Source organism: Pteropus medius, unplaced genomic scaffold (genome assembly GCF_902729225.1).
Source record: "Pteropus medius unplaced genomic scaffold, Ma_sr-lr_union100, whole genome shotgun sequence".
Classification (NCBI taxonomy): Eukaryota; Metazoa; Chordata; class Mammalia; order Chiroptera; family Pteropodidae; genus Pteropus; species Pteropus medius.
In genome coordinates, this window is record NW_024346150.1 from 5,169,113 (window position 1) to 5,192,251 (window position 23,139).

Here is a 23,139-nt window from a genome sequence, read left to right on the forward strand (position 1 = left end):
TCCTTGGATGGAAACTCAAGTCAGTGGACTGCAGAGCTGGTGTTCTTTTCACTGCATCAAACCATTGTCCTGGAATTTCTGAAACCAAATCTTGCTAGAAGTTGGCTGATCAATCTCAGCATCAAGCTGGCTCTGTCTGTATGTCTGTTGAAGTGAATGCAAAAAGTAGAGAAAATTATTTTGTTTGTTCCAGAATATTCTCATCGGTACTTTAAAATACTTCTACCTTCATCCCCCATCCAAGTTCTAAAAGGAGGTTGGAGGCACTTTTTTTTTTGATATTTTTCACTGGCAGAAGTCTCATATCTTTGAAGTCTGAAGGAGATGTATGGAACTTTGGGACACAGATAGAAGAGGATCACAGAAGCACACAGAAATCTTAAGGGCCTTAAAGTATATGAATAGACCCCTTAACATGACTGTGGAGGATTGAATGACCCGCATATGGTGACCATTGTTCTTGGAGTCGATGATTCCGCTCTCTTTCCTTTTTGGTTTACTTCTGGATTCAGGCTGGCTATTTACAATAGGTGGTGTGAGTGTTCCTTCTTGGCTTCGCCTCTTGTTTTTCCTATGGAACCCACAAAAGGTAGTGGTTAGAATGTTCACTTGGAGTTAGCAGGCTGGTGTGTAGGGACAGACTTAGCCACATGCTATCTTTGTGGCCTTGGAGCAAGTCACCTAGACTTTCTGGACTTTTTTTTTTTTTTACTTTCAAAATTCTAAAACAGATAAAAACACCTTACTCCCATTATTACCTTAGCTGCTTGAGAACATACAATTAAGTATATGTGATTTCAACTGTGTGAGAACACATTATTAACTCTATGAGTGTAAGGATTCTTATTTTAAAAGCAAGCAAGGGGAAAGAGGTATGCTGATGTGGAGATAGGAAAAGGCAGGCTTTAAAAAAATTGGATCGAGAAAAAGGGAATTGCCATTGAGGAGAAAGAGGGATGGCCAACTTAGATCAAGAACTTAGAGAAATCATGCTCCAACTTTTTGTGCTGTAAAAGTTCTGAATTTATAGTGTTTCAAAGGTAATCATGTGTACCTGGGGAGTGAGAACACAATGTGAGGGCAGGGAAGGTGAGGAGATCGGCTTTCTGCCGAGCTCTGAGTTTTCTCACAGTGACTCTAAAGCAGAGAGAGATCAGTGTCTGGAATTCCTGGTCCATCTGAAATTACATGACTGAAAATATGGCTGCACATAGTACTTTCAGTGCTGAGGAGAAAGGGCTCTAGAAAGGTTTAAACTTTTAAATGGGATATGATAGGCAAATGGATAAGGCAAGGAGGTCCAAGGAGGGTGTCACTCAGTCAACTTGCAGAAGACAGTGTAGTTCACAGGGCTTTCCACATTCCATCTCTCCTTTCCTCCCAACAGCGACAGTATGCAAACAAGGCAGATGTTATTGTTCTTGTTTTAAAACTAAGGCATCTGAGGCCATATTGACTGAGAGCTGGTAAGTGGCAGAATATAGACTTGAACATAGGTCTGCTGTCCAAACCTGCTCTTCATCCACGAAGTCATTCAGGGTCCATATTTGCTGAAGCCCAGAGAGGTTAGGCAACTCCTAAAAGGTCACAGAGCAGTAAATAGAAGAGCCAGGGCTTTAATCCAAGCATTCAGACTCTATATCTTACACATTCTCCACTAATCCACACAGCCTCCCTAAGGGGCAGTGGAAAGGTCATGTGACAGCTGCTGGGCACTCAGCATATGCCTGGGCAACACCCCAGCCTCAATGAGATGGCAATCCATGGCACTGAGTGACACACCTGGGCCTGCTATACCTGCCTGGGAATATGCCCTAGAGAAGAGGCGATGGGGGTGCTAAAAATGATTTATCTCACCTCCACGAGGTAGCCAGAGTGATCTTTTTAAAAATTCAAGTCTGATCCTTGCTTAAAACCATTAGGTTCAAACCCTAACCGTGGCCTGCAAAGGCCTCATGGTTTGACCCTTGCCTGCCTTGCCACTTCATCTTGGGTCACTTCTCCCTCACTGTCTAAATGCCAGTCTCTTCAGCCTTTATTCATTTTCTCTGTACCAAGCTCTTTCCCGCCTCAGAACATCTCTCAGGTGCCACTCGCCTCCTTGAGAATTCTCATCCTCCTTCACATCTCAGGGTAAATGTCTCTTCCTGGGGAAGCCTTCTCTCACTCTCTGATGTCACCCTGTGCTATTGTGACTTATAAGAAATATGTATTTGGTCATTCAGATTGTTTTATTATTATTATTTTAACTCTCAGGGAAGTAAGTCCGGATCTCAGACTGCTGTGTCCTGGAGGAAGACTGGATGGTGGCTCTGGCTTGTCACCAGCCTTGCTCTCGCACTCTGCACCGCTGCCGCCGTGCTGGCCAGGCTGTGACAGACCATGGGTTAGAGGAACTTTTCCAGCACTGCGGGGATATTCTTCAGGTATTAGTACATGCTACGTTCTACCTACCATTCCCCTAACTCCCTATAAAGCAAGAAGTGAAAACTATATAAAAAGATATGCTTTATAAACTCTTACTCTCACCCACGTGTATTAGTTTGCTGGGGCTGTTGTAACCAAGTACTACAAAGCATCGCTCTGATCCCTGCCTTCATCTTCACAAGGCGTTCTTTCAGTGTGCATGTCTCTGTGTCCAAATTTCTTCTTTTTATAAGGACAGCAGTCCTACTGGATTAGGAGGGCCCACTCTGTACCATTTTAATCTCATCTTAACTAATTATATCTGTAATGAACCTATTCTCAAATAAAGTCATATTCTGAGTATGGAACTTCAAAATATGTAGTTTTGAGAGTCATACTTCAACCCATAACACACAAGAGTTCAATGTCTGATTGGACATTCATGCAGGTAAAGAACACTTTGTAATGATCTGAGCAGAGAACTTTAGTAATTCACATATATACTCAAAGTAATTTTTGCACAGTTTTAATAGACACTGAATTTCTCAGAAATTCAATACCAGGTTTGTTGAAAAAAGAGTGTGCTTTGGTTTTTGGAAATTTACCAAGAGTTGTTCATGTCTTTAGAAAATTGTGTCATAAACAGCAACACTGTGCATACTTTTTGGATCACCAAGCATTCTTCATTTATAGAAAAATGTCAGGTCTCTGCCACTGTAAAAATAATCTGGAATATGCTTTCTATTTTGTTGTATAGTTTTCTTCTTTTGATGTGGAAAGAAGGGATCACAAAACATTCTAAGCCAGATTTACAGATATTTCCTTTCAAAATATTATGGGAAATATACACACGTATATGTATATATGACACTATGATATACATATATATACAAGTTACATATTTGTGGCACTTGGGAGCATAATGATTTTGTAAAAAACCTTGAAGATTCTACAATTACCTTTCAAAATTCCTCTTAAGAGTGTTAATTTTTTGTCTCACTTCATTCTTACCCAGTTACTGGGAGCGCTGTCTTTTCTGCATAATCTTGTCTCCAAGTTTTCAAAAGCCCAACATTTTAGTTGTGTCTTCATTATGGGTTTTTAATGGTGGAAAATATTTTTGGGACTTTGAATACAGTGACATTTTTAAACACTGGCATGTCGAGTGCCTTGTTTAGCATGTGTGCCCATGCACATATTTAGTTTGAAAATGTCAGTCTGATAGAAGCTATCAAAAAAGTTTTGAATATTTGATGAGAGTTTCCAACCTTCACCTGAGTTCAGAGATTAGCAATAACTCTTCAGGAGGACAGAAGATGTCTGCTTTCTGTTGACATTCATGGATCAATTGGTGTGCAAATATTGGATTCTTTCCGGCTATAACAATAGGCAAATAGCAGCAAGTCTACTTTCCAGGATGGCAAAATTATGAAATACTCAAGAGGGTGTGTGTGTGTGTGTGTGTGTGTGTGTGTGTGTGTGTGTTTAGAATTCTTTTTATCCAAGGAAACAGCATATAATAGTGGCTCAGTAAAAATGTACTCAAGGATCTCTAACACTTTTCAGAGCTGGAAGGACTCTTAGGGATTATCTAGGGTATTCTACCTGCTTGTCATCCTTTTTAAAACTGATGATGTTAAGATCCACAGAGATTAACTGAATTGCTGGTGATCTCTTATATACTTGGCCTATTTTCAGGCTTATAAAAAAAACAGTTATCTTGCATTTTTATGTGGATGTGTTTGAGGACTTCACCTGTGAGCCACCACATAGCTCCTGGAGGAGTGTCACCTTCAAGAACTCTCCTTTTTTGCTTTTCTAGCACTTTATTTGTCCACTTCAAATGTCACGTGTTATTAAATTTTAAGGCAGAGCATTCTTTTCAGCTACTTTATAAATTGTCTTTTTTATGAGGACCCATGAAATAAATTTCTGAAAAACCTAAGACATAGGGATATTTGTTATTCTTCTGAGTAACTTGTTTCCATTTACTTTATGGAAAGAATGATTATGTTTTCTTCTTTATCTTGGCTGCTTGGAAATCCAGACTCAGGTTTGTGAAATTAAACATCTTGATAGGATGGAGGATGACTTGTATTGTGTAAACTAACTTAAACTTTGGCCTCATTTTGTTTTTTCTCTGCTTCTTTTTACCGTCTATTTTCTTCTCTCCCTTCCTTATTTTTATCTTATTGAACTATGGGTGTTTTGAAGTTCATGAGATCCTTTTTAGTATTATGCTTAACAATCTGCAAACCTATTATTTATTGCACATTCGAAGTATGAGAGGTACTGTCAATAGACCAACCTGAGAAGTTGTGGTGAGACAGATTTAAAAAATAGAGAATCCAATTTGCTGTCTTTTTAATATTGGAAAAAACTTTGGAGTCTTACCAGGTAGGACGAATATAAGAATGCAGGGTTCTCTCAAGTTCTAAGGTCTTTTGAGTTAAACAGGAAAATAAATTATAGTATTTAATATATATTTAAGAATAGTGTATACCTTAAAAATATAGTATGTTAAGAGCAAATTAATCTCAAGTAGTAACCCTGAATGGCAATTATAGGCTCAAATCTGACTTGAAAATTATGCCATCATATGACTGAACCCTAGAGATGTAGAATGTTTATCTCCTCCTATAAATATTATAGTCTATGTTAAAAATATAAATAGGGCTATGTCTCACCTGTATTTTGAGCAAGAATTCAGTCTGCATTCAAGACAGTCATTCTGGTTGTTAGGGATTTTTAGCAAAGTAAATGGCAGCCCCAAAGATTACTTGAAAAGGTAGACTCAAAATTGTTTGAGATGATTTAAATTGTTTTCTTTATGAGCTTATAGAAATTAAGACTAGAATGTTAGTGAGAATCAAACCCACGTATTAATATTTTGTGCAAAAATCTGTACATATTTATGTTTTATTTATAAAATTTAAGATTGGGCTTGTTAAAATAACATATTGTCCTTGTGATTCTAATTTAAAGTATATAATTGAATAAATGATTTATATGTGTAAGCTAGGATTTGTGTCCTTGTCACTGTGTGTTCCTTTTCTGTGCTGAAGACTATAAGAGAGTGACTGATTAGTGTAACTTGATTACTCATCAGTAAACAGATTAATGCTTAGTTTCTGGGTGCTGTTTCCTTTTGTGCACCAGCTGTCTCATTTTTCCTGGATGTACTGTGCACTTTCGCACCTGTGTGTGTTTCTTCATGCTGTTCCAGATGCCCACTACCAGTCCTATCTTTGTGTGGAAAAACTCCATCCATCCTTTGAGGCACAGTGGAAATGTCCCCTCGGTTGACATCTTCCCCCTCCTCCTCCACAAGCAGGATGTCCTGTATCTTCTATGGTGTTTCGAGGTCCCTGCCTTGGAATGAATATGTGCGACTGTCATATACAGGATCATACATCCATAAAGGCACAGATCATGACTTGGGCACAGTGTCTGGGTCATAACTCACTTAATAAAGGTTAAATTGAGCTAAACTAATGAGTTAAATTGGCATTATATGTTCTGACTGGCTAGCTAGCAGGTGATTCATTACTTGGTCAACTCTTATTTAGGATCCCATAAAACCATAAGAATTTAAAATGCAATCTAGTTCTTTTTCATATTTTTGTGTGTTATAGAGAATTTAATTTGGAGAAAGACTTCCAAAGGATAAAACAGCATGAAAGCCACTGATTCTGGATAAATCCCTTATTTTTAGATGAGTAAACTGAAGGTTTTTTAGAATAAAAATCTAAATATCTGATTTCTCTTGAAAAATTAAAAGACTTGGCAACACAGATTCCCATTCTTGAAAAGTATCAATTTGCTGGGAACCTTCCCCAGTTTGCCACAGTCCTCACCACTCCTTGTAGTTCTCCTGATACAGAAACTAAGCATCAAGGACAGCACTAAAACCCCAGAATGATGACTCTGGCATATTGTGGTAATACACCTGGCCTGTTCCCTTTTTTTTATGTTATTTGCCTGTTACTGAAGGCAATTGAACTTGAGGCTCCAGCTTTGCAATAGATGTGCTTCTATCAAGTATTGTGGGAAATATATTGTTTACAAATCAGATTCCATCTGAAATGCATGTAGTTGCTAGTCAGAGAAATCAACTATACTGGTAAACTAATTATTGTGTAGATCAAATTAGCACTTGATTATACTTCTAGTACCTTAACAGGAGCTACATCTTAGCTTGGCCTCTAATTCTTCGAACTCAACTTGTCTATTAAAATTCTATGAAATTGTTTTTCTTTTATTATTGTGACATTTACTTTTGCACAGAGGAAGTTTGGGTTCAGTGTGACTGTTCTTGCTTTTCAAGAAATCTGTTTGGCTTTCTTTTCCTGCATGGATAAGATCATATTGCTTATACAATTTTTATCATGAAAACAAAGTTGTTGCCAAGACAAGTTAAAGACTAAGTAATATTAATTTTTGTTAGAGACTTGGTGAACCCATTAGAGCTACAGACTCAGACTTTTTCATCCTAAAAGTTTTTCTTTTTGTATATAGTTTTAAAAAATAGTTTTATTGACATATAAATTTTATATAAAATTTGTCCATGCAAAATGTACAGTTCAAAAATTTTTGGTTTCAGAACAATTCCATCATTCCAGAAAGTTCCTCTGTGATCATTTACAGTTAATCCCTACCCTGACTCCCAAGCCCAAGTCAAGCCTGAGCCAAGAATATACTTGCCCCATTGAGGACCTCAATCTGGGGCAGGTACTGACCCTCTCTATTCACTCATCACAAAGATATCACTTTCACCAACAAAGCCATTGGGCATGGGTGTCACCACCACTCCAAGTGAGTGAACCCTTTTCCTTGGAAGCACAGCCTGCCCCCTGCCCTGGCAGAACCCCTGGCTTATTGAGCTGAATGGGGTGGGGGAGTTATTGAAGCAGCTCCAGGTAAGACCACTTCATATTCTCACTGTTCTTAAATGAAGTTCAGTTGTTTAACCACAAATACCTCACAGATTATTGTTTACAGCTGGTTTTGGGAAGAGGATTTGCTGAGTTCCTCACTCCACGATAGCTAGAAATCTCACCTTTTTTTGTACGTTTGACTTCTATTTTCAATTTTTTTCTATCTATCTATCTATCTATCTATCTATCTATCTATCTATCTATCTATTTATTTATTTATTTATCGATCTATTTATTTATTTACTTATTTACTATCAACTATGTCAATGGCCAACCCAACAGAGATTGGGTCTCTGGGCTCTGTAATCTATTGCTATCTCTTCTTATCTTATTGTTTTCTCTTGTTTCTTTATGGAGATTTTCTAGTTGGACACTGATATCACGGATTATATTTTCCAGTTCTTTCATAACCATGTTAGAAAGAGGCAAAGTAGGAAAATTCTGCAACATCACCATTTTCAGACTCACTAAGGGCCTGGTGACTATGTTGGATGCTCCTAAAGCAGAGACTCAGCTACCAAATGATTGTTCTGTCAATAATTGTTTGCCATTTCACGTTCAAATACTCATGACCTTTTTATCTGGGAGGAGATTGTTAGAGCAAGGAGGTGGCAACCACAGATAAGTCATTATTTTTATGACATCAAGAATATGCTTTTATTTTTATTTTTAAAACCTCCTAAGAGTTCGATGTGGGTTTGTTGAATAGTAAATTATGTCGTAAAAATTCAGACAGTTTTTTGAGGTCATGAGCAGAGTAAGAGGTCACATAACTGTGCAAGGGGATTTCTGAAAGGAATGCTGTCTTCCTAGGAAAATAGCCAAGGGTGTGTTTTCTAGGAAAATAGCCAAGGGTGTGTTTGGAGCTATGGGAAGAGAAGCTATGGTTAAGAAGGTTGGTCCTGCTCTGGAAGAGCTGAGATGTTGATATTTTAACATCAAATAAACACCCCTATTGTTTTGGAAAATATGTTGTAGAAGACACCTCAAAATAGATTCCTTTGCCCATTTTGGCATTTTTATGCTGTCAAACTTAAGGTGGAGTTAATTTTCAGGAAAAGGCTGCTTTTATCTCTCTTTTCTAGACCTTTCCCCCAGTATAATTACTTCCTTATTCTTTAGAGAACTATTTTCTTTAGAGAACCATCTTCATGGCTGGCTATTTCAGCTTGTGGGTCATGTTGTGGCTCGAATTGCAAGGTGTTCAGCTGGAAATACCTAAAACACAATGGTGGCAGTTTCAATAATCCAGCCACCTGAAACTAGCCTGCTGGGATTATCTGGCCATCTATACAGGTGTAAGAAAGCAATGTGCCCAGGAAGCTTTAAAGGCCTTAGTAGTTTGGAAAAAGCAGATTAACATAAGTCTAGTTGACACCAATTCTGTGGCCTCGGACAAATCACTGTGGTTGTTATTTAATTTCTCATACTGTGTGGTCTTTGTAAAGTAACTAAAAATTAAATTGCCTTTATATCTTAAACTAGGTCAGCTTCTTCTGAGGATAATATTCAAGTTTTATATATTTTCTATCAAAGAAGTCAGTTTTTTAAGTATCTTTTGCCTTTCTTTTTAGAAACAATAGCTTGTTGCCAGCTGAACCTGCCTCCATCCATTCCTTCCTTCTACCATCTCTCCCTGCCTCTTAGCAGTTACTGCTCTCCATCCATTGTTTTCAGTCATTATGTGACTAAAAATCCCTTGTGGCTGCTCCACTGCTGCCTCTGAATTTCTAGCCCCCTACTCTGCCTGGCCCCAAACTGTACCTAAATAAATTTTCATGCCTTTCCATATCATTCCGATAAAGTAATGTCCAGTGGTCCCCCTACCCCAGCTGATTGAACTTCTGACTTTAGTCAGCAAGCCCTTCAAGATTTATCTGTACCACTCTATTGTTCTCTTCTCAGCACGAACCCATCTGTTACTGCCTTGCTGCCTGTAGCTCTTTTTCTTTCTTAACATTTACCATTGTCCTGCTTTCTGTCTATGAAATTATGTCACACTATTACAAGAAATCTCATTTTAAGACAGACTTAACAATAACAATTTCAAGATTAACTTTATTATTATTATTATACTTTTTTAAAATTAAATTTATTGGGGTGACATTGATTAATAAAACTATCTAGGTTTCAAGTGTACAATTCAGTAATACATCTCATATGTATTGCACTGTGGGTTCACCCAAAGATAAATTTCCTTTTATCACCATATATTTGACCCCCTTTACCCTTATCTACCTCCCCATCTGCCCCCTTTCCCTCTGGTAACCACTAAACTATTGTGTGTGTCTATGAGTTTTTGTTTGTCTTGTTCATTTGTTGCCTTCAGTTTTATATCCCACATATAACTAAAATCATATGGTTCTCAACTTTTTCTGTCTGATCTCAAGATTAGCTTTTAATATAAGTATATCACAACTCTGAACTCCCTATTTCAACTTTCTCAGTTTTTATGATTATCTTCTTTACTATATACTTACTATCTTATTCATTTTGCATTCAGTGATTATGTTCTTTTTTAATGTGTGCTATCAGGTTTAGTCCATAAACCAACATTCCCCAGTGTTTTACTACAAATAAAATAGGACTACCAATTAATACAACTGACTAGAGAGTACCAACATAATGCAATTACATGTGTGCAAAACTCTGTGTGTATGTATGTGTGTGTGTGTGTGTGTGTGTGTGTGTGTTCAAAGAGGTTAAGGATTGTTTTGTATAGGGTATCATAGAAACAGGATAATATTTCAGTGAAACAGTTAAGGTGAATCCCTGCTTTATCATGTTTTAAAATAAATCTATATCGAATAAAAATATAAAAATCAACTTAAAAATTAACAAAGATTAGGACATTTATTCAATATATAAGAAGGATAACTTCAGTTTTGAAGAAATAAATGAAATTGTAAAGGAGTGATAGCTTCGAGAATATACATATTTAAAATTTCAATACCATTAAAAAACTCCAAAGGGGCTGATATATACTATATTTAAAAAAATTCCTATTTCTAAAGAAGATTTCCAAACTTTAAAGGATAAGTGAAAAAGAGGATATTAGTGCATTTCACCATAACAGGTATGTAATAAATACTGAATGAATAAATGATTAAGGGTCAACAAATAGCAAACTTCTAAAAGCTCATCACTGCAGGAATAAATATGTGAGAAAAATCAAGTAAAATAGTTTTAAAAATCATGCTATACAGTATCAGCAATGTTATAGTAGAATTTGTATACATTCCTCTTAGTGGCTCTATAAATTGGTTACCTTTTAGAAGGTAATGTGATAATTTGTAATAAGAGCACATCATCCCCCATGCGGAAATTTATCTTAGTGAAGTAGCCAAGGTTAAGAGTTTTATATGTGCATAGTAAATATACATACATACATATCTATATCTATCTATATCTATATCATCTATATCTACATCGATATCTATCTCTATCTATATCTCTATCTATATCATCTATCTCTATCTCTATATCTATATCTCTATATCTATCTCTATATCTATATCTATATTTATATATATTTCTACATTTAATGTGTTCAATCTAACTAACATCAGGGGAATTATTACATGCATTTTCGCTTTGCACAAGGGTATGTTATGAAACAAATTATATTCTAAAGGTGCTTGGAGACTTTCTTAAAAACAAAATGTGTATTATTATTATTATATTCTGATTGCAACTTAAGAAGTTCTATGAGCATGTAGAAGACAATACATATACATGCAGAAATATAAACGATTTTATGAGGGTGGTGGACTTACGGTCTTACTAATATTTTTTATATATATTTTTAAATTATAGCTTTAATTAAAATTTATGAAGTGGGCTCTCTACTATATATTTTATACATATAGTCACATGCACATATGTATATATACACATACATATATACATATATAATTTACATTCTCATGAGCTTTACATTCTCATGAGCTTATTCCAAAGAAACTATAATAATTACTTAATGACCAATAAACTCTCCACTGACATTGATCTATTTACTAATATATATTTATAAGAGAACAGGAAGTGCCATTTCAACTTAGTGTTGAGGAGAAGCTTGAAGAAATATTGTTGATGTATTGTCTACCTCAGCATGAATGTTAAGCACAAAGCATATTGTTGTCTTCTGCATATAGACAAAAAAGCTTAGAGACATTCAGATTGTATTTGCAACAACAACTAAGACCATTTTTGAGTGGATAAACTGGTGGATACCCATTAGGAGATAATTCGAAACATGGAAAATATTAACTATTATTTTTATGTATTGGATTTATAAGTGGCTTTAGAGAAAAGAACTGGTTTATTGAGATAGAATAAAACCATAAAATTCTCCCTTGTAAAGTATACAATTCAGTGGTTTTTAGTATATTCACTGAGTTGTGCAACCATCACTGTTATTAATTTGAGAACACTTTCATTACCCCCAAAAGAGACCCCACATCCATCAGCAGTCCCTCAGCATTTCCGCTCCCCCCAGCCCTTAGCAATCACCAATCTAATTTCTGTCTCTATGGATTTTCCTATTCAGAACATGTTATATAAATGGCATCATACGATATGTAGTCCTTTGTGTCTGGCTTTTTTCACTTAGCATAATGTTTTCAGGTTCATCCATGTTGTGGCGTGTAGCAGTACTTCATTATTTTTGTGGCTGAATAATTCTGTTGTCTTGATATCCACATTTTGTTTACCCATTCATTAGCTGATGGGCATTTGGGTTGTTTCCACTTTGGCTACTATGAGCAATGCTGCTCTGAATAAGCATGAATGAGTTTTGTATGGACATGTATTTGATTTTAATTCTCTTGGCTGTATACGTGGGAGTGGAATTGCTGGATCAATATGTTAACGCTGTATTTGACATTTTGAGGAACTGCCAGACTGTTTTCCAAAGCAACTACAACATTTTGTAATCCAATTACAGGTGGCTTTTACTTTCTTCTTTCTTTACTTATTCTTTTATAATGGACACATATTACTGTAATAATTAGAAAAAAGAGAGTTATTAAAAAAATAAACAACTCTGAGGCCCAATCTGTGGGCCACAGGGCTTTGCAATGGGCTTTTAATCCATTTGGGTACCATCTTGGTCTTTAAACTGAACAAAGACATTGTCTCATATGCTATATATAGAAGCTATTGTGAAAAAGAGGAACAAATTCTTTATTGAAGAAAGGAATCTGATCCCCACAGTTTGACCAAAATGATAGACCAGTTGGGTAGAGGTGTGGGGTATATGTTCTTTACAATATTTCTCTGTGTAAGTTGTTGAGTTCCTATCACATGTGTTCTCATTACACTTACCTGTGAAAGTACAGTAAAACCACCTCTGCTGATGACATGATTGAGAGTAGGGAGGGGGAGAAGAGGAATGAAAAAGCCTGTGTGAAGGAAAAAAATCCATTTCACTACATTTGGGATATATAGCTATATCTGTTCATATATCTATATGTCTATACTCATATCGACATCTATAAAAATATCTGTTAAAGTTGGCTATCAGAATTTTGACTAGTGCAAAGTCCTGAAGTAATTTGCTTAAGTAAATAATATGGTCTATATGTAAAAGAATGTTTCAGAATTGCATGGAGGAACCCCTCAAAAAGTAAGCATTGATTCCTTGTCTGTCACGATTATCATGTGTGATAAATTGGTGGAGCTCAAATTATGAGACTTTTAGGACTTTATAATAGTGCCATGTTGAGCTATATTGGAGCCTGAGGTAAAAGGAAAAATCAGTAATACTGATCCTGTTTTTATTGAAAGTTTTGACATTTTGTTTATCATAGATTTTGTTTACATTAATTTTGATTTTTAAAAAACATTGCACTGTATATATGAACCATAATTTCTTTATCCAATTGATGGGCATTTAGATAGCTTCCATATCTTGGCTATTGTAAATTATGCTGCCATGAATATTGGAGTGAATAGATCTTTATGAATTAGTTTTGGTTTTCTTTGGATAAATACCCAGAAGTGCAATTGCTGGCTCAAAAGGTATATCCATTTTTAATTTTTTGAGGAACCTCCATACTGTTTTCCATAGTGGCTGTACCAATTTGCAATCCCACCAACAATATATGAAGGTTCCATTTTCTCCACATCCTCGCCAACACTTGCTGTTTTTTGATTTATTGATGATAGCCATTCTGACAGGTGTGAGGTGATATCTCATTGTGGTTTTAATTTGCATTTCTCTGATGATTGGATAAAGAAATTATGGTTCATATATACAATGGAATATTACTCAGCCATTAAAAAAATGAAATCCTACCATTTGCAATGACATGGATGGACCTAGAGGTTATTATGCTGAGTGAAATAAGCAGACAGAGAAAGATAGATACCATATGATTTCACATATATATGGTATCAAAGGAACAAAAAGAACAAACTAATCAAAAACAGACTCACGAATATAGTGGACAATTTGGTGATGGACAGAGGGGAGGGGGGTTAGGAGGCTGGGAGAATGGGGTGAAGGGTTAAAGAAATATAAATTAGTAGTTGTTAGTTGGGCACGGGGAGCATGGAAGAGGGAATGTAGTTAGCATTAATATGAGGGCTAAGTGGAGGGCCGGGGGAGAGAGGGAGCAATTAGGGGAATTGTTTTATGAACATTATAGATGTCTAACTAATGTACTGTATACTTGAAACTAATTTAAATAAATAAATTTATTTAAATAAAAACATTGCACTATATATTGTATATCTTGATAACTGTGATTTGGGGCACCTCTTAAATTCTACACTTCATTGGCCACACCTTAGTCCCAGTTCTGACTTTGACTATATTTAGAGTTCTTTAGGTTAAAGGGATAGAAAACTGAGTGGCACTTTATTCATAGAGAAACTAAGTCATGGATTAGATCATTTGATATCATACACTGATAGTCATACAGTGACTAATTGGGAATCAAAAAAGTAAATCCTCACTCCTATTTTATCAAATCAGGAAGTGCTACTCCCTTGTTATATATTTACTAAGGTTTGATGCCTTTACCTTAATTCCTATTTCATGTTAGATTAGAAATATGAACCATCACTAACTTTTTCAATACTGTTTCTCTAATGTTTCAATACTGTTTCAACCTTTACAAAGTAGGCAAAATTTTCCAACCACTAGCTGATTAATCCTCTTTCCTGGCCTTTCAGAATTTCCTGGACAGGAGAAGCACTCTGTTTTAAAGCCAGATAGAGAACTTATATTACAGTGGAATGAAATATTCTATATAATTCCTTCATTCCTCTCAAAGAGATTAGAGACAATCTCAATCAATCTCTCTCTCCCCTCCCTCACCCTCTTTATCAACTTGTTAGAGCTTTTCAATTCGAAAGTGAGATAGTCAGAAAAGCAAGAGAGTTATGAAAATTTCAGTGCATCAGAATGTTTGTCGGACTCATTGGAAGAATAGCACATCCTGGAGCTATTATTGGCACAACAAATAGTGAGTGACATGCAGAGTTTATGCTGTTTGCTCTTTGATACTGCTGGAATGAATTAGGTCACACACATGTTACCTAAAGGTAACTTTTTCCAGCCTGGCCAATAACTGTTTGTTTGTTCTTTAATTTATCATCATGGTGAAGTACAAACTTCATTATCTGTAGTTCAGATCACTGGGAAGAGGAAAAACTACAAATCAGAAGAGAGAACCATTTTAGCCTAGCATTTCCAAAAGTCATCCCTTGAGAGTAGCTATTAAAATGATTTTTTGGGGAAATAAATTGGGAAATACTTGCATACTAAAACCAGTCTTGGAGATGTACATGCTCATTAGCACATGAAGGCTCTGAGAAATCCTGCAGGGGAAAGCAAAAACCTGTAGAGTTTAATTTAATCCTGTTTTGCCCAATTTTTGTTTTGGGACTTCCTTGTAGCACTGCTGTGAAATAAATTGCCCCTAAATTTAGAGGATTAAAACAACAATAATTTCTTTATCTTTCATAATATCTGCAGGTCAGGAATTTGAGAAGGACTCACCTGGGTTGTTCTGGCTTGTGGGTCTTCCATGCAGTATAATCAGGTGGTGGCTGCTGCTAGGACAGCAGATGGTGGGAGCAGCTGGAATCTAGCTAAGCATCTTTCTTCATGTCACCTTTGGGCTCCTCCTTGTGGTCTCTCCATGTAGGCTATATTGGGCTTGCTCACAGTGTAGCTGCCTCAGGGCAGTAGGACTGTTACATGGTAGCCCAGAGTTCCAATGAATATATTTCAACTCGCAAGATGAGAGCTGCTGTGACTCTTATGACTTAACCTTGGGAATTATGAAGCATTGCTTCCACTGCATTTTGTTACTTACAAGTGAGTCACAAGAAGCCAAGAGCAGGGGAATTCAATTTCACATCTTGATGAAGAAGTGGCAATGTTTCGTAAGCGCATGTGGACTGGAGATATTGTTGCTATTAACTTTATAAAATACATCTACCACAGAACCCTTTTCTCTCCATGTGATGTATTGAATGTTGGTTCCATGGACCATACTTTGTGAATGTTGCTTTAGGCAAGTATCATCAGAGCCGCTTCTAAGTAGCAAGACAGATGGTAAAAAACAAACAAACAAACAAATTCTGGAGACATCCAGATATGCAATTCACAGAGAGATTATTTGACCTGACTATACTCAAAGGTACCATTATTTTAAATCCTATATCCCAGGGTATACCCATTTAAATGTTTAGTTTTTATGGCTCGGGGAGAGTTAATGCCCTAACATTCTACATTGGCGCCAATGATTGTACCAGGTTGAGTGAAATCTCTTGGCATTTATATATCTAGACCACACTAGAGCAATTTCAGACATGATCCACTGCAATTCAGAGTGGCCTAGAGATCTCCAGGTAAGATAGGTCCTTATTAAACTGAATGACTTCATGGTAGTGTATCCAAGTTTTGAGACATATCAAAAAGCTACTGGTGTTTCCTGAATCTCCTAACACTCAAATTCTCATCCCAAGGTCTATTTCTGGGGCAACCCAAACTAAGACATACCATTGTTAGGAATAAAAAAGTACTTCATAATTAAATACTGTATATGGCATTGCATAAATGCCTATAGCGTGGAGAAAATCAGTTGCTTTTGCCAACAGAGGATGGGGGTGGGGTCGGGTGGGAAGGTTATGAGATGGATTGTTAGTGAAAAGGAAGGGCCTCGTTGGATTTATAGGCAATAATTTACCCAAAAAACCTAGCTTGAGTACAGTGTCACCTAGCAGAAGGTGACTCCTAAAACACTGAGTACTAAATTTTCAACATTTGGAAGCTGAGGATTAGATGAAAGCTAACTCATCACACTGAAACCATCACCTCAGAAGTGGAGAGCTTGTTGGTATGTCTCTCAAAATTTGCCTATACTGCCTCAGAGAATTCTTTCCCATCCCATGTGTTCTCCATATATGCTTATTTTTCAGGCTAAGCCTGGTTTAAGGAAGGGCCACACATTCTAAAAACCAACAACAAGCTTCCGTTTAATATATCACTCTTGTGTGAACTATAGGCTTAAATGAGAAGAGGGTACCTCCTATCTTAGAAATAAAAAGTCCAGGACAATAAGAAAATATTTGAATTTAAAGAAATTGCTTCTAAATTTTAACTGACGTTAAATCAAGGTACTTAAAATTCATTCCCACACTAGCGATGAACTTTTATTGATTTCATCACAGAAACAACTTGGCCCCAAAGGCAAGTTAAAAGTCATCCAACAAGAGTTAAGAGTATATAATATAGTCTGTGACAGAGAACATAACTGGATTTTTTTGTTTTTGTTTTTATTTAAAGGTAACTGACCTATATCGGGATAGAACCCACTGATTTGAACACTTTTTCCTCTAAATATCCTTGTATATATGACATACTCTTTGATGAAATAGTGATTAACAAATTGCTAGGGCATGGGTTTAAAAGAACAAAATAATATGGAATAAAAACTGTTATATTGAAGCCATCATCATTTTTGAAGAGTTTCAGAATTGCTAAGAAGCTTCGTAATGAAAAAATTATGTCTACGTAAATTAGAGTAGGAGAGGTAGAAGTATTGAATATCATTTAATCGGTTTTTGTAAAAAAATCCCCTTTGTGGTAGTAGGCACTCCAGTTTTTGGCCCTGTGATTCCTTGACTTTTGGATCAATGAATAGGAGCAAATATCAATTTATCTAAGGAATATGGGAAATACTGGCCACAATAAACAGGTTTGGTTCTTGTTGAAATGAATGAAAAACTAGGGAAGTCATCTCTAAATTTGTTTTTATGAGTCAGTGGCTGCTGTAGGCTTTGGGGAATGCATCTCGGCAAATTTGCCCAGTTTCCCGCATCCTTGCTGTTAGTATCCTGTTTCAGGGCTGCTAGTAGACAAAAGAGCGTAGACAAAGGATTGCCTGTGCAAGTGGTCACACCCGTGGATCAGAACACCCCTGTAACTAACTTCCACCTGTGGTGCCTCGGAACGAAGCTCCCTTTCTCTTTCCAGTCTCTCTTATTTCCCTTTTGCTCCTGCCTTTTCTTTATCTACTTTTACTGCCAGCACGTACACTACGCTTTCATTCACTTTCTTGGAAGTGTTCTACTCTTAATCTCATATTCTCTCCCTCTTCCCCTTCCCCCTCCTTCTCCCCTCCACCCTCTGTTTTTCTTTTCTGTCTCTTTTCCCCTCCACTTTTCCTTTCGCAGCTTGTCCTAATAGAAGTATAGAAAAACTCTCAGTTAGGAGCTCTGAAACTTTTTTTCTTATCTCAGCATCTCATTTCATTTTTGTTCCTGCTAGGGGTTTGTGAACTTGAAAGGGAGAAAAAAAATCATGTGTTTATTTTCACTTTTAGCCTGCAGAAATGAAGCATCTCCTTCTACTATGACTATTAACAACCGATCATCTAGTATTAGCAATACCTGTGACTTTCCAATGGAAAGCATACTTTTCCTTTCATATTAACTTATTGTAGAATCTCAAAATGTAGTTTATGTCTATCACTAGTTCAAAACTATGGGAGTTACTGGACCAGCAATTAAACCATTTTATATATTGTATTAATAAAAAAGCAAATATGTTACAATATCACACAATTTAAAAAGTTTTGATAACTGTATTTCAATATAATTGGTTTCCTTTGCAATTCTATATATTGTATTTTACTCATTTACAAACATTATTCTAACATGGGGTTCACAGGCTTTGCCATAGCCTTGCCAAAGGAGTCCAGGGCCAAACCATTCTATAAACAAGTAGGCATGACTAGGAATCCATGCCTGTTTCAAAAAAAGCATGATATTGCAAAACAAAATGAATTTTGATAATCTTTAACTACAATAATATTGTACATGACATTTTTGGTGCTGTTAATGAATAGGGAATGTCTGCCAGTGTTGGTTATTTGAATTCCAGAAAGCTGAAAACTACCACCCGGGGCTGTAGGCAGCCACTGGGAGTCTTCCCAGGGAAAGTATGAAGCTGGAGGTGTAATGCATGAACTTTAGCCTTTGGTGCTGTTGAAGCAGGAATGGGAGTGGGAAATTGGAATGGGAGTGGAGACTTGGGAAGCTACTGCAAAGCCATTATGATTTCAGATAACTCACTTTTAACTTATGCTCTCAAAACTTTCAGGTTTAACTGGTAGAAAATTCCTGTTGTCTGGGATGATAAGCTTCTTGCCTGGAAGGATTGATTTCTCTGGTTTTTTTTTGTTTGTTTTTGTTTTTGTTTTTGTTTTTTAACATCAAATAAAAGTAGCTCCTCTTATGCATGTGAAGAGACAATAAAAACAAGTGCAGACTAGGGTATCAGTAAAGCCACAGTTACAGAGGATGCATTCCAAAACTGACTAGATTCTAGGGGTCCAATGAATCCAATGCAGCTCAGAAAAAATAGATTGACATGTCCAGTGGATAATATCCTCTAGCTGTTTATTTCAAATGAATAATCTTTTAGTGAAAAGAGCACTTATATCTAACTATCTGTCTTAGAATTCTTAGTTTTTACAGTTTGGGTTTGCCACAGGTGGGCAAACCAGCATCTCTCACTTCTGCCACTCTGTATCAGTAATGCTGTTCTAATGTGCTCTCAGCTATGGCATAAATTTCCAGTGTGGTTTGAAGGCCAGACCAGACCTAGGTCTTGGAGTTTCCAACATTTTTAATGAAAAGCTTAAAATATACGTAAAAATCAAAGGAACTGTATGGTTAACACCTACACTCACCACTGTGGCTTTACAATGATGTGATACTCTATTCATTTTATCATAAATCTATCCATTCCTCTATCAACCCATTTTTTTTTTTTTTAATTTCCAGAGTCAGAGACATCTGGTATATTTCACTCCTAAACACTTCAGCATGTATTCATTACAGTTGCTTTTCTTTTTGAAGTAAAATTTATATATAGTGAAATACACATGTGATAAGTGTACCATGTGTGGAGTTTTGACAAACTCATACACCCGTATAACCCACCATATCCAGATATAGATCATTTCCACCTTCCCAGAAAATTGCCTCATGCCTCTTCCAATTTAATCCACCCTTCCCCAGAGCTAATTACTGTTCTGAGCTTTTCCCCTATAGTTTTGCCTTGCTGGCAAATAACATTTTTTTAGGCTATGAAATTAATATGTGTTTATTAAAGAGCATTTTAAAACAATATTTAAAGAACATAATGGAGATAATAAAATATATAAAACATTTTGTAGTCATTTTCACTTAAGCTTTTTGTTTTCTCAATTAATTAAAAGCTCTTCATAAAAATAACTTTTAATGGTTACATAATCGTTGGTTTTTCGGGGGAGCTCCTACAATGGCTCCTGAGTTACTTTTCTCCCCTAGTGTAATCCCCTGCATTAGAAGGGAGGAGTGACAGATTCAATAAACATGCCTGAAGGAAGATGGGCTGGTGGAAACAGAATTATACTAGTTTTAATTGCTCTACTCAATGTTCTTCTTCCTTATTTGCTGAGCTGTTTACATTTCAGCTGTTGGCTTTTCTTACTCCCTAATCCTTTCTCTTAGTTACTAAAATCTCCTGGTTATGCCCTGTTCTGAAGGGATTCTGAAGTATTTCCAATGAATGTTCACTTGGTTTTAATCACCAGGAACTGAAGGTGACAAGCCGCAGTGGTCCTGGGCTTACAGGAGACAAGACCCTGCTCCACATAGGGACGCTTTGCAGTAAATTAACAGCAGTGGACATAAGTTGGTCCTGGGACACAGATGTGGGAGTGATGGCTCTTATACAAGGAGCTTCTAGGTAATACACCAAAAATTACCCTGCCATTCCCCCAATTGATTCATTTATAATACATTTTTAAAAATAATACTTCTTGTTCTTATTATATTCAAGTCACTGTTCTAAGTACTGTATATCTGCATTATTTTAATCACCAGGACGTCTCAATGAGGTAGGTATTCTTATTATATTTCCTCTTTTTACTGAGGAGAAAACTTAGAGTGAGGTTAAAAACTTGCCTACCTTCACACTTCTAATAAGTAGTAGAGTCTGTACTGGAATGTAAACAATGGGATTTCAGAGTCTGATTACTCTCTGCCTTATATCTGTTTCCTGCAGAAAGAAAAGTCAGGGTATCTTCTTCTGGATTTAACGTTTGGCCCTAATCAAGCTGTGACTTCTGTAGAGTCGGCCCTGTTAGTGTTAGTCCACAATCAGAAGGGCCATGTTTCCAGATGGAGCAGAATCCAGAGCAGAGATGGGAACATTTTATCTCTAAAATGCCAAGTAGTTTATATTTAGGCTTTGCAGACCATACACAGTTTGTCATAACTACTCAACTCTGCCTTTGTAGCAGCCATAGACAATATGTAAATAAATGAACATTGTCCTGTTCCAGTAAAACTGTTTACAAAATCAGGATGCTTTTGGCCCATGGGCCATAGTTGGCTGAACTCGTCAGAGAAATGCTTAAAATGTTATGAGTAATAACTTCTTTGAAAAATCAGTTGAAAGCAATGGGTCCTGTACCCCTAATGAGCCACATAAACAGTGCACAAAACCTTCTGCATATATCAATATGTATAAATTATATATATGTGTATTATAAATCAATTGATATAGTGCTTTGATATATTGATATTTATCAATATATTTCCATATATTGATATTGTGCCTTGAAAATTTATTCTCTTCATAAAAATCAGAACATAAAATAATCTTTACAAATAATTTATCTCATATTTTTCAGGCAAAAATTAATTCCATCCCCAACAAACTAAAATATTTCCAAGTTGTATAATTAAAGCATAAAGCAAAAATTAAATCTGCTCCAATATAACTAATATGAAGGCTGTTCCTGAATGCAAACATCATCTTTAACAATCTAATTTTCATAAAAGTTTTTCTTATAAGATATTTTAAGATAAGTACTTTCTATTAAATAAACTTCAAGTTTTAGTAAAGTTTTAGCCTTTTAAAACTGAGCCTTGTTTTCACCAAAAAATCCATACTGCTGATATAATTTGGTGTCAGGTAAGATGCTCTTTTAGCTTTTCTGACGTTGTACATCCAAATGGAAGAAATGTGTCATAGAAAAAGCAGTGTCACTTTTATATCCCATTATATTTGGTGATAAATTTAAAATGAAATGCTATGTAAGACTCACTGTGTTTCATTTGGTTGTCAGATTCTAGCTGAAGCTTGGCTTGGTGGTGAGCATAGGGAATCTCTATAATGATTGTAATATAACTGTGTATTTTCCTTAATTTATCTCTATAAGAAACTATTCTTGGCTTAAAAACATGATGATGGAAATTATACTTTAAATGACTCCACCTAGGAATATTCCATATCCTTTAAGAATCGTATTTTTTGGACACACTAAAGCCTTCAAAAAATAATTTGAAATGAAAATATGTTTCCTATAAAGACAAAATCAAAGCAACAGAAAAGAAACTGATGTAGGTATATATATATATATATATATATTCGTGCCTGATTTATTGAGCACACCCTACATTTGATAAACCAAAATTAAAGTGCATTATTTACTAAAACAAAATTCCTCTTTAGGTAGTTTTGAGTAACTAATGAACTATATATATATATAGTTCATTATATATATATAGTTCATTTTATATATATATATATATATATATATATATATATATATATATATATATATATATATATATATATATATATTCGTGCCTGATTTATTGAGCACACCCTACAGTTGATAAACCAAAATTAAAGTGCATTATTTACTAAAACAAAATTCCTCTTTAGGTAGTTTTGAGTAACTAATGAACTGCATACTTTTGGTATGAAATCTTTCTTTTTAAATACAGACATTATTGAGATATAATTTTATTTTTTCGGTAAACTTTCAGCCTTCAAAGACTCTCCATTAATGGATGCCAGGTTACAGACAAAGCCATTAAAGCTTTAGTTAAAAAGCATGGAAACGGGTAATAATGATGCATTTCTCATTTACATGTACTTTACATTTACGTAACACCTATTGCCTTATAGAGTGCATTCTGCTGTCTTATTTGTATTACATTATTTTGTGTTTTCATCAAGCACTCTTTGAGGTGGGCATTTACCAGTTGAATAACCTGGGGTCCAGAGATATTAAGTGACCTGCTAACTAGCACACAGTAAGTTGCTTCGTTATTTGATTTCCAATATCTTGTGCTGAAAGAGTTAATACAATGCATTTGCCCCTCTATTCTAGAAGGATCATCAGATGACTATATTTTCAGTAGCTGTCATTCTCTCCTATGGATTGGGGAAGGAACTACTAGACACTACAGTAAGATGACCAGTAGCAGATGG